An 18,184-nucleotide genomic window follows, 5' to 3' on the forward strand; every position below is an offset into this window, starting at 1 on the left:
ACAATTTATAGACATTGGGTTAAGAGTTAAAGTTTCCCACACTGTGTTCAAACGAATTCCACACCGTCTCCCTGGACAAAGGAACTTCCCCCTGCCCTTGGCTAAGAGATTGACAGGCTGGTGTCAAAAGGAACTGGGAGTGGCACCCTGGCCTGTTGCTCTCAGTGCAGACAAAGGAATCCTTGAGCTCAATAGAAAATGCTAATTCGGGTGTGACTGACAACAAACTGCTAGCAGGAAGAAGGACATGTGACCTCTGAGCCAGCCCAGACTTTGGAGGCAGAGACAAACCATTGTGTGGATTCAGAAAGCACAGCAAATTTATGTTTTAGGAAAATGCTCATCAAATATCGTACCAAACTGACAAAAATGTGAAACTTTGAGATTGTTAAAATGAAAAATTTGCTCACAGTTTAAGACTAAGCTGGACTCCGTGCAATGTTCTGAGACCAAACCCCAGAATTATTCATATTGTAGCTACTGTGTTTATGCCAGGAACCTGACAAATTACAGAAATGTGCCCAGATGGGGGGGTGCATGCATCTATAAAAATTGGTGCAGAAATAATTTTGAGAAACCCACCAAAAGCGCAAAAAGTGGTCATTTCTGAACCAAAGCTCTTAGATTAATTAAGGTACATTTCTGTTCAACTCTCATCTTCCTGTCATGTGATTTATGTGGTATTAACAAGTTGTGTATATTGTAAATATGTGTTTTATGAAAAATAAGATATACTGTACAGAGACCAAGGGGAGTGTTTTTCTCCAAGCCATAAAGATGACACAGGATGACACGCTGATCCTTTCTCCAATCAGGGGACAGGGAATCCTCTAACCTATCAGATCCTTAGAGGGTTGGGCATTGTAGAATGAGCCTCCCCACCCACTTTGGAAATACATTAATAGGGACTGCTGAGGACAGATAGGACACAATTTTCCACTTCTCAACTGATTTCTTGGTGAAGCACCCTGCAGGAAGATCCAGGCTCCAGACATAGATCAGAACTTAGAATCCCTTCCAGAACTTGAAGCAGAAAGGCCCAATCTCAAAAGCTGAACCCTTTTCAGCAGGCCTTCAGAATCTTTTGCAACCTGATTCTAACCCCTAAACTTCCAAGGGGCTCTCACATTCAAGAGCCGGGCTATGCTGTTTTGCTATTCTAGCCAAGAACCCTGTGCTAGAACCAAGATCCAGACCCAAAAAACAGAGCTGTATCCAGAACCCATCAGATCCAGTCCAAGAAGCCGCGCAGACCGCAGTGCAGTGCTGAGAGCAGAACTGAGACCTGTCCGGTGGCGAGAGAATCCCAGCCAAACCCTTGACCAGATCTTGGACGGGGCCCACTCCATTCCAAAGCCATAGGCGTGAGTATCCAGTCTAGAACTGTATATAACCTATCTCTTAGTTTAAAGTAATACTATTCCATCCATTTCAATCTGTACAGAACTGCATTACAGAACCTCTGTTGTCTGTCCTTAATTCTTCTCTCCTCCACATAATTCTTGATAATTGTAGCAATAATCATCTTGGCGCTAATATATATTTTCTGGAGAAAGGCAATCATCTCGTTCAGACAGAAACCATCCGGAGGCGCCTCTGGATAGGAAGCTGGGCTGTTGTCTGGTTTGCGGCTCCATAGACTCTTTAGTGTTAAGAAATCTTTGTTTCAAATCTTCAATAGCGCATCTTTCATTTTGAAATCTTAACTTTGTTTCTGAAAAATCTACCTTCACAAAAACCTCTAACTTTTGAACCGCATGTCCATTTTCAAGCTAAGATCCTAAGCTTTCCAACGAACCCAAAACGATATTCCAGTTCCTGATAGTTTTTCTGTAATCGCGTTTCACGCACGTGGAAAAGTTGCGTTTGCAATCTGATAATCATTCATGAATCATTGCTAGTGTTGACCTGAACCAATCCAAAGTAACTCTCACTTATCCTGAATCTCCTTTAAGTGAAGTAAAATCATTCTAGCCTATTTATTACATTCATTGCAATCACATTCATGAGCCTATTGACCTGCTTTAAAATCATACCTGTTCTCTCTAAGCTTGCTGGGGGAACTGGGATTGAACTGCATTATTGATTGTATTCTTGAAACCTGTGTGCCCTCATTTCCATCTCTTCATATTACATAATAGTGGGGGGGTGAGTAATAACAGGGGGGAAAGTGAATATATTGTCTTTTGATTGAAACTATATCAAGTTTATTTCTGTGTTGCATTGCATTTCCTTGAACCATACAAAGTATTCTCTGCTACATTATTCTCCTATTCCTAACTGATTAAAGAGATTGTTGATATTGTAATATTACTCATTGCTGATTACCGTTCATATGCATAAGTGTGCTATTCAGATATTATTCTATTCATAAAAGTGTGATATATATTGTTCAATTCTTCAAATAAACCTTTTAATTTGCAAAACAAACCTATTTCTTGGCTCAGTGAGGTCGGGGAGATTCAAAGAGAGGGGTGTTATATAAGGGTTCATCATCCAGATTTAAAGAACTTTGACATGAAAATATATAAATAAGGGCTTCCATTGGGCATCCCATACTAAGCATTGACTTGGTTGGAGTGCTGGATTGAAGTCACCTACAGATTGGGGGCTCGGGCGCGGGACATCTGAATTAGGTCTACCACGTGTGCAGCTTAATACAGTGTGCTAACTAATAGGATACATCCTGTTGGGTTACCACGCTGTGTTACGCTTTAAAAGCACCCCTCAAAAAGGAATGCTCTCAGGAAACGGTCTGTTTTGCAAAATAAAATAATAAACATCTGTAAGTCAGGAAGGAAATCAATTTCCAGAATGGCAACATTGGTAGACATCAAGATAGCTAAAGAGCACCTTTTACATAAGCCATTTTTGAGAGGTGAGTGGACTGAGCAGGACCAGAATGCGTGGTTGCAGGCGATCACGCAACAGGTCACTGCAACTGGGTTAGATACCTGGAGTGATCAGGGTCCCTTACATGTGGCCCTGAGTGAACTATGTATGGCCCCTAAGGCCAAGGATGAGCACAACAAGATTGCCAGGGAAGCGGCATATTTATATTTATCTATGAGAGCCATACAGGACAAATATGCTGAAGGCCAAGATCTGGCAAGTAGGCAACTGATGGCATTAGAGAAGGCCCAATCTGATCTGTACTATTCTGAGAAGAGGCTGCAGAGGAGCCAGGAGTCAGAAAACGAAAGTAGGCAGTATCTAATTAAAATAAAAGAGGACATGGGTATCCTGCAACAGGAAAAGGCAGACCAGGATACCATAATTCTGGCCTTGCAGAAGGAGTATCAAGAAGGTTTGGACTCCCTACTGCAGAGCCAGAAAAAGCTGGAGCACCAACTAGATTTCAATAGGGCATGCACAGAGCAGGTAGTCACCCTGCAAAGCCACCTAGATAGAGAGAGGGCAGAGAGCAATACATTATTTCTGAAAGACCTGGACACCCAGGCAGAATTTGAGGAAGAGCGCCAGAAAGTGGGTGCCCTTCAAAGACAGAGGGACGACCTGGCGGCGCAGAGGCAGGCTCTTGCTCAGGAAAGGGATACCTTAGGCCAGGAAGTCTGTAACTTAAAAGGGAAGCTGGAAGAAAATCACCTGGCCATCCAGGGACTGGGTGACCTCCAAAAAGAGCATCAAAACTTGTTAGAGCACACCAGGAGGGTGGAAGATGCTTTGGCAAGGAATGAACAGGCCAGTAGGGACGGGACTCAGGAGCTAAACCTCCTGCAGCAAAGACTGGCCCAGCACTCCAAGACAAACCAGGAAGCACAGAGAGAAAATTAGGCTCTCTGCCAGAACAATGATAGGCTCCAGCGACAGGTAGCCATGCAAGAGAGACTGATAGAGTCTAGTAAGGCCATGATTGAGGAACAGAAAGCTCAGGCTCTTGCATGGCAACAGGGAACAGGGACTGATAGAGATGAGGTTCGCTAGGAAAGGGAAACACCTGAGCATAACCTCAGCAGCCCTAGTACCAGAGGCCTTCATCTCTCCCAGTCCCGGGACTCTGCCACCCCCATGTCCCCTAGCGCACATGAGCCCAAGGCCACGGGGATGGCAGATTACTATCCAGTCAGAAGTATGGGGCTCATAGGCCAGTACCTCCCAGGAATGGATAGGCGGGCATCTGGGTATGAGCACCCAAGTACTGTGAAGTTTAGTGGGGAACCCTAGGAGAGTAGGCCCACCTAGGGCATCCTGAAAACCTCTGCCCAGTTAGGTCAGTGGGGGGGATACCCATCAAATCCTGGGAGCAAGGAGGAATCAGAAGACTCCTCTGAGCGTCCAAGGACACAGGAGACTAGGTCCCCACATTCTGCCAGCCATTCCCAGGCTCGCAGAATCCAGGAGATCCTAGAAGATCAGACGGGCACCTCTGGGAGCAGTGCCTCTGAGTCAGAAGATGAATGGACCAGGGTTACCCGAACCAAAAAGGCCAATAAGGCAAAAAGGGCCTTGCTTAAGAACCCCTTAAAACAGATTAAGGCAATAAGGAGTGTCATAACGCCTTATCACAAGAACGCCAAGTATTCTGTGTGGGAACACTTAGAGCTCTTTGAGCAAATGATGGAGACTTTCCATTTGAAAGACAGCAGTAGCTGCATTCAGTACGTAAAATGGGCATTCTCCCCAGAATACTCCAGTTTCTTTGTGGGGCTGGTGGACCAAAATCATTCAAGATGGTCCGCATATAGGGCGGCTATCTTAAAGCACTTTTCTGTTCACAGAAATCCCCAAGAGACTTGCAAGGCAGCCTACAATTTACAATGTGGGGAGGATCAGGCCCCACATGAATTTGTGCAGGAGTTGAAGCGTGCCTTTGCACAGACTACCAAAAGGCTGCGCACAGACAGTAAAGAATTTGTTAATACGTTTTTCCATGCACTGCCAAAATACATCATGACCGAGCAAGTGAGAGATTTTCATGAGAAAAGGTCACTAGACTGGGTCATTGAACAGGCCACCCGAATCTATGAGGTGCAGAAGCCCATATAAAATACAAATAATGCTCACAAAAGCCCCAAACCGACCAGCACCCCTGCCGCTGTTAAGGTGGCAGAGGTAAAGTTTGCCCCCATTTTAGATTTGGAGATGGGGGGGCCTAAAAACCTGCCTGCACAGAATAATTCCAAGCCCAGAAGGCCCACGGGCCAGTCACAGACAGGGAGCCAAGGAGGTAGTCCCACAAATGGGGTCCCTCACTCCCATGACTATGTAAGTCCCCGCTACAAGGGAAACAGACCCATCCTGGGTTATGTGTGGACTCCTCCAGCCCAAGGGGGGGGATCCAACCAAGCACCTTACCCAGGGAACTTCCCTCCTAACTTCCCCCAGGAGGGCAGAAATTCCCCAAATCCTGGGCAGAACTTTTTCCCCAGGTACCCACAGAACTTCCAACCCCAAAATTATCCATCCTTCTTTCCCCACTTTCCTTAGCCCAGACAACCTAATCCGGGAGAGGGGAGGCCAAGGGTGGAGGGGTACCCACATCTTCCCAACCCGGGGTATTACCAGAGAAGGGATAGCTACCCTTCCCGGGATCAGCCCAGGGGAGAAAACAGAACCCCGTATCAGCCTGAGCGGGTTTCACAGCTTGAGCGCCAGGTCCAAAACATGGCACAGGATCTGGGTCACATGCTGAGGGCTCAGCAGAACCCTCAGATGAGCATGCCGGCGAAGAATGCCTCCAACTCTGGACCTGGTGCTCCGGAACAATGACGGGGGCAGCACCCCGACAACCCACCAATTCCCAGGGAGGAGGCACAAGGGGAAGGGGGGTGTAAAGCCTTGGAGGAAACTTCCTTCCCCACTTATAAACAGCCCCTGGAAACCTAGGAACCGGAAACAAAATCTCCTACCCCTGAAAGTCTGCCACCCAAGGAGCAGAGGGGGGGGAGGGTAGGAGAAACAAAGGACCCAAACAGACCCATTTTGAGGAGGAGGTACAGATCTTCCAATTTGAAGGAGAGGGATCCTCGGAGGATCCTGGGAAAAGGATCTTCTCCTTCAGAGATGGGGGAACTCCTCCCAAAGAAAAATGGGTCCCAAGGGATTCAAGTCCCGACTGGGTAGATTTGGGGACTGAGCTAGCGCCGCCCATCATCCCATCCCAGAACCAACAGCATCAAAACCCATCCTGGTGACTGCCTCCAAAAAGGGGGGGCGGCCCAGAACCAGAACCAGGGGAACTCAAACCTTCTCCCATCTCTAGCTGTCAGATTCCCAAGACTCCCCACAGAATTCTGCCCAAATCTCTTCTCTCTCCATGTCCAAAACTAAAAAACTAGCCCACCAGTTGCAAAAAAATGTGCATTATCTGTGCCCCCTTGCGGAGAAGGAGGGAAGATTCCATGCCCCGGTTCAAGTACAGGGGCAGGGTACAATTTTGGCACTGGTGGAAACTGGATCCCAAGCTACCCGTCTGTCCAAAAAGGCCTTTGATGAGCTAAATTCAGGAAGGGGGGAGAATTACCAAATTCCTCTCACCCCTCTTCCTGGACAACTTCAGAACTTTGACGGGAAGGAAATTCCCGTCGAGGGGACTGCGGATTTGGACATTAAAATTGGGTGACACAAGGAGAAACACCCGGTCATAGTTGTAACTCCAGAGGGCACCCCTTGTTTACTAGGGAATGACCTCCTGCGAAGGTTGTCACCCCTAATAGATTGCGTAAACAAGGTCCTGTGGACCCAGACTAGCCGACCAATAAAATTGAAACAGAGTGTCAACCATGTTAGTTTAAACGGCACATGTCACATGGTTGAACAAAAATCCGACCAAGTAGAATTTCACTTCCAGAACAACCAAATTCCAGACGTGACAGTAATAGCAGTAGGACAACAGACTGGTGATGGGGGGTCCTCTCTATTTCTGAAAATCAACCTTCCTTCCAGTCTAAGGTGGTATTCCACACTGGAAGGAAACACTCTGAAATTCTTTAGCAATCCAAAATCAGACATTCCCACTCCTATAGTCCAGAAAGATGAGCAATCAGCTCAGAGCCTGGCTGATGTTCAGCAAATTGGAGAGCAGATGTTCATCCCAATTCAGTTAAATGAAGGGAAGGACTCGGTTCTCACCCGAGTGTGTGTGAACAACGGTAAGAGCTTCATCAGCAAAGCCATGTTCCACCAACTCCTAAAAGATCCAGCCATTCCCACATTTAGACTCATAGACAAAGGGGAAATGGATCTGGAAGCACCCAATTCCAAACATCTCCTGCCAAGCAGGTGTATGCTCAAAATCTCCATTGGCAACAAGAGCATAGTCCATAATTGTTGGGTCGTGCGAGACGTCACTGCCGCCTTTTACTTAGGCAGTGATATTCTCAATCGCTTTGCCATTAGTTTGGACCTAATAAACTTCAAAGCTTGGTCCCGATTAGCGGATAATCCCATGGGCTTTGATGATCCAGAGAAAGCATTTAGGTCTGCTCAATTGCTACATTATGCAGTTGAAATTCAGATTGGAGAGGAAGTCACCATCCCAGAAAGGGCCCGACAATTCTCCCTGGAAGTGAAAGTAAAGAGGACAGAAACTGAAAAACCCTGATGCTTATATTCATCTCAATGCTTCTCTCCAACAGCAAAGGTTGGGGGTAAACTCAACACCACTAGTCAATATAGAACATGACACCATTCCAATAGTGGTGGATAACAGCGACTTAAAGAGTATCAATCTAGCCGCAGGCACCATTATTGGAATGGCGGTTAATGACCGACATTTCTCCATAGATTTAGGAAATTAACTGTTAGGACCAATCCCCAAGTACTGTTTTGACAGTGACAGTGATGACAACACAACACCAGACAGGATCTTTGCCCGGCATGGGGGGAACTTCCTGGTGTACACTTCCTGCCCTTATGGTAAGGAAGATGTGACTTGTGACTTCAGAAGCGATGTGGTGATTTTCCAGGTCCATGAGGACTGCCCTTCCAACCTGAAGCCACCAGTCCAAATCAGCACTTTGACTAGGGACTTCTCCACCCATCTGGAGGAGGCTGCTGAGATAGCAAAACCAGAAGTCTTTCCAGGCTTCAGGCAGATGGTTGAAGAGAGAGTCAACCTAGCTGATGCCTGTAAGACTCTGGAGCAGAAGCAAAAGTTGAAACAAGTTTGCTTGGATTTTCAAGATCTCTTTACGGTGGACTCATATGACAGTGGTTGCACTGACATCCACACAACAACAATTCCCACGGACCCTGGTATGACTCCAGTGTTTGTGAAGCAATATCGCTTGCCTCTCGCATCAATGGAGTTCCTTACTGAAATAATTAAGAACCTTGAATCCCGTGGGATAATCCGTCCAGTCCACAGCACATTCAATAATCCGGTGCTGGGGATATTGAAGCCAAACGGCCAGTGGAGACTCTGCGCTGACCTTAGGGAGCTCAACAAACGGGTCCATACTTTCTGATGGCCTCTTCCCTACATTGACCAAGGGCTGGCCCAGATCCAGGGGTCACAGGTATTCACTGCAATAGACCTGACCAATGGATACTGGACTGTACCTGTCAGTAGGGAGGACCAATACAAGCTGGCTTTTACCTTTGGGGGCCAGCAGTACACATGGACCCAGACTCCGTTCGGATACCTCAACTCCGGCAATGAATTCAACATTTTCCTACATAAGGCCATGCCGACCTGGGTGAAAGGGGTAACCTGGCTTATGTAGATGATGTCCTCATCAAAAGCTCAACTGTGGAGGAACACATAGCGGAGATCCGTTACGTTCTGACACAGTTGAGGGCAGCCGGAGCAAAACTTTCCTTTCAGGAAGCACAGTGGTGTAGAACCCGTGTTAATTTCTTGGGGCATGCGATTACTCCTCAGGTTCTCTGTCCCCAGGAAAAGAAAGTGGAAGCACTCCAGAAACTGAAGGACCCCACAACTCTGCAGGAACTAAGGAGCCTCCTTGGACTGACTAATTATAGTAGAAAGTTCATTGAGGGCTATGCAGAGATAACCAGACCCCTGATTCATCTTTTGAAGGGGGGGGTCAAGTGGGAATGGGGTCCAGAACAAGCCGAGGCAGTAAGACAACTCAAAAGAAGCATCTCACAAGCGCCGTGCCTAGCTTACCCTGTCAGAAACAAGGAGTTCTTCTTGGAGACAGGGTTCTCTAATACATGCTTGACTGCAGTATTATACCAAAAGCATGACAAGGTCAATAAAGTAATCTCCTATGCGAGCAAAACTTTATCCTCTGTGGAGGAAAAATTCAACGATTGTGAGAAGGCACTCCTGGCAACGGTGTGGGCATTGAAGAATTACCGCCCGTTTATCCAGGGGGAACACATCATAGTGGAGACTCCACACTAGCCTCTGCAATATCTCCACGGTCACAGAATCCGGGCCGGAAATGTGAGTAATTTCAGAATTACTTCCTGGATTCTGTCAATGCAAGGCTTTCCTGTGGAGGTCAGATATGGCCAAAACAAGAAGAGTCCCATCACGCAAGGTCTGGCTGACTGGCACGATTGGCCAGAGAAAACTGTCTCGAGGACGAAAGTCTAAAAATCAAGGACAACATCGAGGCATACCTCAATACCCCACACAAAGTCTTTGAAGAAGACAAGTGTGAGGGAATTCCCACTGTCTATGTGGATGGATGCTCTTACCATGCTGACAACAACGGGGAAAAAGAACTTGTGGCCGGCGTAGGGAATGCATGGGTGAATGAGTCCCCAGAACCTTTCGCTGGGTACAAGATTGGTCCCCGAAGTAGTCAAGTGGCAGAGTTGATGGCTGTGCATCAAGCCATCCTCACTGCTGTCTAACATCAACTCCACAAACTGGTCATAATCACTGATTCAGATTATGTACGGAACAGGTTTGTGGAGCACCTGGTTAATTGGAAAACCAGAGGCATGCTATGTGCTAATAACAAACCCTTGAAACATGGGAAGTTAATTCAAAATATTGATGATCTGGTCACCTCGAATGGGATGACCATCTACTGGAAAAAGATAAAGGGTCATTCCAAAGTAGTGGGACCAGACAAAACTGGAAATGACTTAGCTGATCAGCTGGCCAAAACCGGGGCCATCCAAGGGGATCTAATAGAGATCGAGTCCCTGTTGGGGGAAATCCAGGTCACTCCTATCACTAGGTCCCAGACAAATGCTCACAATGATCTTTCAACTGCACAATGGAGTAAGGAGCCCCCAGATGCTGATTTGATTATGGCTCAAAAAGGGGATCCGATAACTGATAAGTTTTATCAACACATTGAGGACCCTCAGAACTTTTCCCTGACGAATACCAATTTCATTGGGAAAGAGGACCTCAGAGTGTTGATGAAATGTCCAAATTTTGTTCCGAATCCAAGACGGTTTGTTGAAGAGGAAATCCCTAGCTGGCCATGATCAGTGGGTGGTTCCTACCTCATTCCGAAGCCTGATGTTAAGTCACGCCCATGATGCGGCCACAGCTGGTCATAGGGGGTTTCATACAACACTTGAAATCTTAAGAGAGGTTGCATACTGGCCACACATGGGGCAGGACCTCGACCAATACTTGAAGGGGTGTCTTGTGTGTGCACAATTTCAGCCAACATCCCTCACACACCATGCGCCTCTCCAAAAGAGGGGGTTGACACTGCCATGGTCAGATTTACAAGTCGACTTTATTGGGCCAGTGATTCGCTCCTCTAGGGGGAACAAGTACATGTTGACCGTGACATGCTTGTTTACTAAATGGGTGGAATGTCTCCCGGCCCCAAACTGCAAGGCAGAAACAGCAGCTGCCCTGATGATCAATCACATCTTTTCGCATTTTGGACTACCCCAAAGGTTCGAGTCAGACAGAGGAAGCCATTTCACCAGCAAAGTAATGACAAAGAAGTGGGAGATACTTGGGGTTAAAAGGAATCTACATATTGCATACCGGCTAGCCTCTACTGGTGCAGTAGGGCGATACAACAAAACCATTATGAGCATTTTAAAAAAGTTTGTGGCAGATTCTGGGCCAAGTTGGGATATCCAATTACCTCTTGTCCTAATGGCGATCAGATCTACCCCTTCATCTGCAACTAAAATGTCACAGTTTGAGCTGATGACTGGATGCAGGATTGTGCTTCCCCAGGATCTGCTCTACAGGACCCAAGAGCAGACACTGATCAATGCCTCCACAACTCATGCGTATGTTGAAAATTTAAGAAAACACCTTCAGCATGCTTTTGCCTATGCTCAGCGAAATCTAGAAAGATCAGCCGACAGCATGAAGACCCACTATGACTTAAAGACTACCAGGAAAGTATACAATGTAGGAGACCGGGTTTATCTATACAATTTCCAAAGGAACCGGGCTAAACAGCAGACATTTCTGCCTACCTGGAAGGGACCTTTTTGAAATTGTAGACAAGATCTCACCAGTCGCCTACAAGATCCGCATCCCCAAAGGCAGTTTGGCAGAAGGGGAAGATAAGTGGGTCCATATTAATCAGCTAAAGTGTTGCCATCCTAGGCACACTCTGCAGCAACTGGAGGAGTCTTCTGGAACCCCAGAGGGGGCCACTCCAGATCCATAAAATTCCAACCCTAAAATATTCCACATATAGTCTATAAAATACAATAATGCAAATGTCTCCTGATTTATAAAATGTATATGTCCACCCCACTACATTAATAGTGGTGGGGAAATGTCTACAAATATGTTTTCTTTGCTTTGTCATCCTAGGAGAAAGAGAGAGAGAGAGAGAGAGAGAAAGAGAGAGAGAGAGAGAGAGAGAGAGAGAGAGAGAGAGAGAGAGAGAGAGAGAGAGAGAGAGAGACACAAACCATGGAGACTAACCAAGGAGGATAACCCGGGGAGCAAAGATCTGAGGGGCCCGGAGTATCGCTCAATACTCCCATCAGGACTGGTGAGGAGAACCAAGCGATCCACCCCTGATGGAGGAAAAGATGCTGAACGTTGCCATTTGTGGAATCCGGAGAGATGAGGCTGACATCCCAGTCTTGCGAATTTCCATTGATGGAAGATCAATGGCCATCGCAAGAGGGGGGCTCGTGGGATGTCTTAACCCACTAATCCAAGCCCTGCAACATCACTGTGCATTGCTGGCAGCAGAAACATCATAATGGCTGCCGGAAAGCATGCAGCTCGCCAGAAATCACCAGAAAGTGCGCAGTGAAAACCTGAAAAATTGGCCACCATCTCCTTTTGCCTATGTCAGTGGTAACACAGGAGACCACTGCCAAAACCCATCATTTGGCTGCTCACAGAGCAAAATCATTGCAAAAGAAACCCAGCTGGTTTCAAAAATCTGTTTTTATTTGGCGTCAAATTTGTGTAAGTCATGGCTTACAAACCACCCAAAAAAACTCCAACCTCCTTGTTGGGTGGTCAACATCATTCTCCTTCTAGAATCTACATAAATATAAGGTCCACAGAAGTGTATCTATATCTGAACAAAGTATACTTTTGAGGATTGCTTGCTGGAAGAAATCTGTCAAAAATGGGTGTAATACTGTTACTCACCTCTACCAGAAGCCGGCGTTTTAAAACCATTTTGTGTAAAGTTGAACATGGAAACTCAAACTATGCCAAAGAAAGACTTGCTAAGAGGTGGATACAATTTAAAACTATATTCTGAAAAGGCTTGAAGGAAGAAATTGTTTAATGTATGTGTTAAAAATGTGAGTTATATTATTAGAAAAGACAATGGGCCTCATTCCGAGTACGGCGCTAACCAATGGCGCTATTAACGCCTTGGTTGACGCCGTACCCGGACCGGCAGCGCCTTGGTGGATGGCGGAATCACCGCCCCATTCCAAGGTTGGCGGGGCGGTAATTCCCCATTCACCAAGGCTCTTCCCCATTCCCAAATGAGCCCCCATAGGGCTCAATGGGAATGGGGAAGATGCAAATAACGGTGACCGTTCATTACATCAAAGCAGGCGTTAAGGGCGAGGGCGCAGAGGGAACTCGGAGTATGGCGGTAAGGGATTACTGCCACCGGTCTCGTTACCGGTGGCCGCTATCCCTTACCGCCATACTCGGAATGAGGCCCAATGTGTAGACATTGGGTTAAGAGTTAAAGTTTCCCACACTGTGTTCAAATGAATTCCACACCTTCTCCCTGGACAAAGGAACTTCCCCCTGCCCTTGGCTAAGAGATTGACAGGCTGGTATCAAAAGGAACTGGGAGTGGCACCCTGGTCTGTTGCTCTCGGTGCAGACAAACGAATCCTTGGGCTGAATAGAAAATGCTAATTCGAGTGTGACTGACAACAAACTGCTAGCAGGAAGAAGGACATGTGACCTCTGAGCCAGCCCAGACCTTGGAGGCGGAGACAAACCATTGTGTGGATTCAGAAAGCACAGCACATTTATATTTTAGGAAAATGCTTATCAAATATTGTACCAAACTGACAAAATTGTGAAACTTTGAGATTGTTAAAATGGAAAATGTGCTCACAGTTTAAGACTAAGCTGGACTCTGTGCGATGTTCTGAGACCAAACCCCGGAATTATTCATATTGTAGCTACTGTGTTTATGCCAGGAACCTGACAAATTACAGAAATGTGCACAGATGGGAGGTGCATGCATGTATAAAAATTGGTGCAGAAATAATATTGAGAAACCCACCAAAAGCGCAAAAAGTGGTCATTTCTGAACCAAAGTTCTTAGGAAGATGAGAGTTGAACAGAAATGTACCTTAATTAATCTGTCATGTGATTTATGTGGTATTAACAAGTTGTGTATATTGTAAATATGTGTTTTATGAAAAATAAGATATGCTGTACAGAGACCAAGGGGAGTGTTTTTCCCCAAGCCATAAAGATGACACAGGATGACAAGCTGATCCTTTCTCCAATCAGGGGACAGGGAATCCTCTAACCTATCAGATCCTTAGAGGGTTGGGCATTGTAGAATCAGCCTTCCCACCCTTTTTGGAAATACATAAATAGGGACTGCTGAGGACAGATAGGACACCATTTTCCACTTCTCAACTGATTTCTTGGCGAAGCACCCTGCAGGAAGATCCAGGTTCCAGACATAGACCAGAACTTAGAATCCAGATTACAGAACTTGAAGCAGAAAGGCCCAATCTCACAAGCTGAACCCTTTTCAGCAGGCCTTCAGAATCTTTTGCAACCTGATTCTAACCCCTAAACTTCCAAGGGGCTCTCACATTCAACAGCCGGGCTATGCTGTTTTGCTATTCTAGCCAAGAACCCTGTGCTAGAACCAAGATCCAGACCCACAAGCGGAGCTGTATCCAGAACCCGTCAGATCCAGTCCAAGAGGCCGCGCAGACCGCAGTGCAGTGCTGAGTGCAGAACTGAGACCTGTCCGGTGGCGAGAGAATCCCAGCCAAACCCATGACCAGATCTTTGACGGGGCTTGCTCCATTCCAAGGCCATAGGTGTGAGTATCCAGTCTAGAAATGTACATAACCAATCTCTTAGTTTAAACTAATACTATTCCATCCATTTCAATCTGTCCAGAACTGCATTACAGAACCTCTGTTGTCTATCCTTAATTCTTCTCTCCTGCACATAATTCTTGATAATTGTAGCAATAATCATCTTGGCGCTAATATATATTTTCTGTAGAAAGGCAATCGTCTCGTTCAGACAGAAACCATCCGGAGGCGCCTCTGGATAGGTGACTGGGCTGTTGTGTAGTTTGCGGCTCCATAGACTCTTTAGTGTTAGGAAATCTTTGTTTCAAATCTTCAATAGCGCATCTTTCTTTTTGAAATCTTGACTTTGTTTCTGAAAAATCTACCTTCACAAAAACCTCTGTAACTTTTGAACCGCACGTCCATTTTGAAGCTAAGATACTAAGCTATCCAACAAACCCAAAACGATATTCCAATTCCTGATAGTTTTTCTGTAATCGCGTTTCACGCACGCGGAAAAGTTGCAGTGAATTGCAATTTAGCTCAATTTCACCACACATCAAAATAGCTGTTTCTTGTTTTCAACTGCTGAAATTCGTTTTCAATCTGATAATCATTCATGAATCATTGCTAGTGTTGACCTGAACCAATCCAAAGTAACTCTCACTTATCCTGAATCTCCTTTAAGTGAAGTAAAATCATTTTAGCCTATTTTTCACATTCATTGCAATCATATTCATAAGCCTAATGACCTGCTTTAAAATCATACTTGTTCTCTCTAAGCTTGCTGGGGGAACTGGGATTGAACTGCATTATTGATTGTATTCTTGAAACCTGTGTACCCTCATTTACATCTCTTCATATTGCATAATAGCGGGGGGAGTGAGTAATAACAGGGGGAAAAAGTGATTATATTGTCTTTTGATTGAAACTATATCAAGTTTATTTCTGTGTTGCATTCTTTCCCATCATTACATTTCCTTGAACCATACAAAGTATTCTCTGCTACATTATTCTCCTATTCCTACTCCTAACTGATTAAAGAGATTGTTGGTATTGTAATAGTACCCATTGCTGATTACCGTTCATATGCATAAGTGTGCTATTCAGATATTATTCTATTCATAAAAGTGTGATATATATTGTTCAATTCTTCAAATAAACCTTTTAATTTGCAAAACAAACCTACTTCTTGGCTCAGTGAGGTCGGGGAGATTCAAAGAGAGGGGCGTTATATAAGGGTTTATCATACAGATTTAAAGAACTTGGACATAAAAATATATAAATAAGGGCTTCCATTGGGCATCCCATACTAAGCATTGACTTGATTGGAGTGCTGGATTGAAGTCACTTAGAGCAGCCAAGGAGCTAATAACTCCATGGCTACCACCAAACTCGTAATGAGGCCCAATGTATCGGAGAGAGAGAGAGAGAGAGACAGTGTGAGCTAGTGAAATGGGACCTGTATCAAGAGGCCAGTGGTGGGAGTGAAGGGTTGCAGGTTGTTTTACATTATAAGTCCTATTCCCCGTTACCCTGTCTAACTGTCTCCTCTCGAAGGTATCCTACCACCTTACACTGCACACACAACCCCCCCACAGCAACACAAACCGAATGATTTAGCTCTCCTCTTTAGCCCTGTCACACTTACCCACATCAGTGGCTAGCCAGACCCACAGTGCTGTAGTCTATCAGACCGTGTGCTCTTCCCTATTGATAACATACACTCAAGTTTCCCCGCCAAACCCATAGAAAGCAAATAGGCACTCAGGAATCGGGTACTTCCGACCTGCACCCATCAACACCACAGGTTTCGCATCTGCCTTTACCACTGCCCCACTAATGAACCCCACGCCCTTTTTTTCTTAGTCGAGTGCAGCAAGGCCACCAATAGTGGCAGACAGGTGCTATACAAAACCACTTATATCATAATATATCTCGTGGCTGGCATTTACTTTTTAGGATGGGTCCTTAACCCTGCCCACTTTCCACTTTCCATTTACCTCCAGAAAGTCATGAGATCACTATGGTATACCAGGCTGTTCATCTTGGAATGATAACCTATCAGAAAATAATGTATATGGTTATTCTAGGTTTTGATCATTTATTTTAATTTATAAATGTACTTTGCTTAGTGATAAAAGTCTAACCTTCTTTTATCAGTAGAATGTATAATAGAAGTGAACAGTAGAAATAAACATTACATTATTTTTTTTAATGTAAATTTGTAATGTTGGTTCAATTTAATTATTTCTTTTCTAAATAGCTGCGCTTGCAAAAGAAATAAACCCGTCAGCCCCCCGAAAATTCTGGTTTTATTCTCTAGTCGCACAGTTCCCAGCAGCGGCTAGGGTGGATTTTTTTCGCAAGCGAGCACCTGACTAATCTATTCTCACCCACAAAGAAAGAAACAGAGCGATAGGGAAAAAACACAGAGATAGAGAGAGAGAGAAAGAGAACGGAGAGCAGTAGATTACTGTATAAACTAGCATTTATTTGTTTATTTATTGTGCATTTGTAAGGCGCTTATACATCAAGTAAATTGTGTTTCAGAGCGCCCAATAATAGGCTTCAAGGAGAGCTTTTGAACTTTAACAGACTGGAGATTATAACTTTGCAACTTGGGCTGTTAATGTTAACTGGCATCTTTTTAGCTAGGCACATGGCTTTAAGTGAGCTGGTGCCTTCCAGACCAGACCCAGGTAAAGTTGTACATTCTTCCTGGAGACTGGATCCTGCATGGTCCTCCGACTATGTACCACGCCTGAGACGCGGCTGCCTCTAGTCTAGAGCAACATGGACTAACCTTCAATGCCTTAGAGACACCGAAACACACACTTCCACAACTCACTTCTGGCTACAGACTGCTGCTAAAAGGAACCCCTTCTTGTGGTAGAACGCACCTTTCACCTAAGGAAAGACCGTATTGTGGAATTCATGTTTCACTTTTGAGGGTAGTTAGTGGACTGGTTAAATGATACTGGGAGCACAGCTCTCTCATTGTTTTGGTGGCGGGGTCTGCATGTTATACAGTGCTCTATGCAGCAGCCCGAAATTTCTCATTTGCTATCATTCTGGCGTGAATAATTGTCGCGTGCAGAGTTCACGCATATCTCTGCCGCAGGCCCTTTTAACCCCTTGAGCTATCTCTCAGTGATTAGATATTGCACTGTCATGGTTTGTTTTCGTTTCGTGTTTTTTTTTTATTTTGTCCGTTTTTGGACAGTTTGTTACTTATATTTAACACGACTTTGTTAACGAGATGTTGCTCGCTTGCGCGCGAGGAATGAAAATGCGTCTGTTTATTGGGCCACTCCTTTATTTACACAGGACACACCTCTTGCCTTGCGATTCTTATTCCGCGCCAGGCACCTTTTAGGTCCTGTCTTCGTATATTATTATTATTATATTAGTTTAGGCCCCCTTCAGTTCTTCGTCCCCATGCAGCACTCTCTGGCTGGGCGGGACTGTATAATGCCGGCAGCAATGCTTGTGACACGCACTTGTTTAATAGATTCCTCTAGAAAGCCGCCCGCATGAACTAGCAGGGCTGCAAGGAAGAGATCTTCCAGCAGCCTCTGTGACAGCTTGATCCGGGTTGGCAGTATGTCCTGGGACACGCCCACGCAGGCTTCAACCTGGAGCCTGACTTTAATTTACCATTATGCAATATAAAAGCCTTGGCACGTGTTACCCAGAGCACGAGGCGGGCAACTGGGGGATGAGCAGGGAAGGCCAGGCCTCATACCTGCTTTCATGACTCTCCCATCATTATTAGAATGATCTCAGCTTAAGCAATGCACACTTTGTCTAGGCGTCT

Source organism: Ambystoma mexicanum, chromosome 9, assembly GCF_040938575.1.
Source record: "Ambystoma mexicanum isolate Mex_15411 chromosome 9, UKY_AmexF1_1, whole genome shotgun sequence".
In the NCBI taxonomy this organism is placed as follows: domain Eukaryota; kingdom Metazoa; phylum Chordata; class Amphibia; order Caudata; family Ambystomatidae; genus Ambystoma; species Ambystoma mexicanum.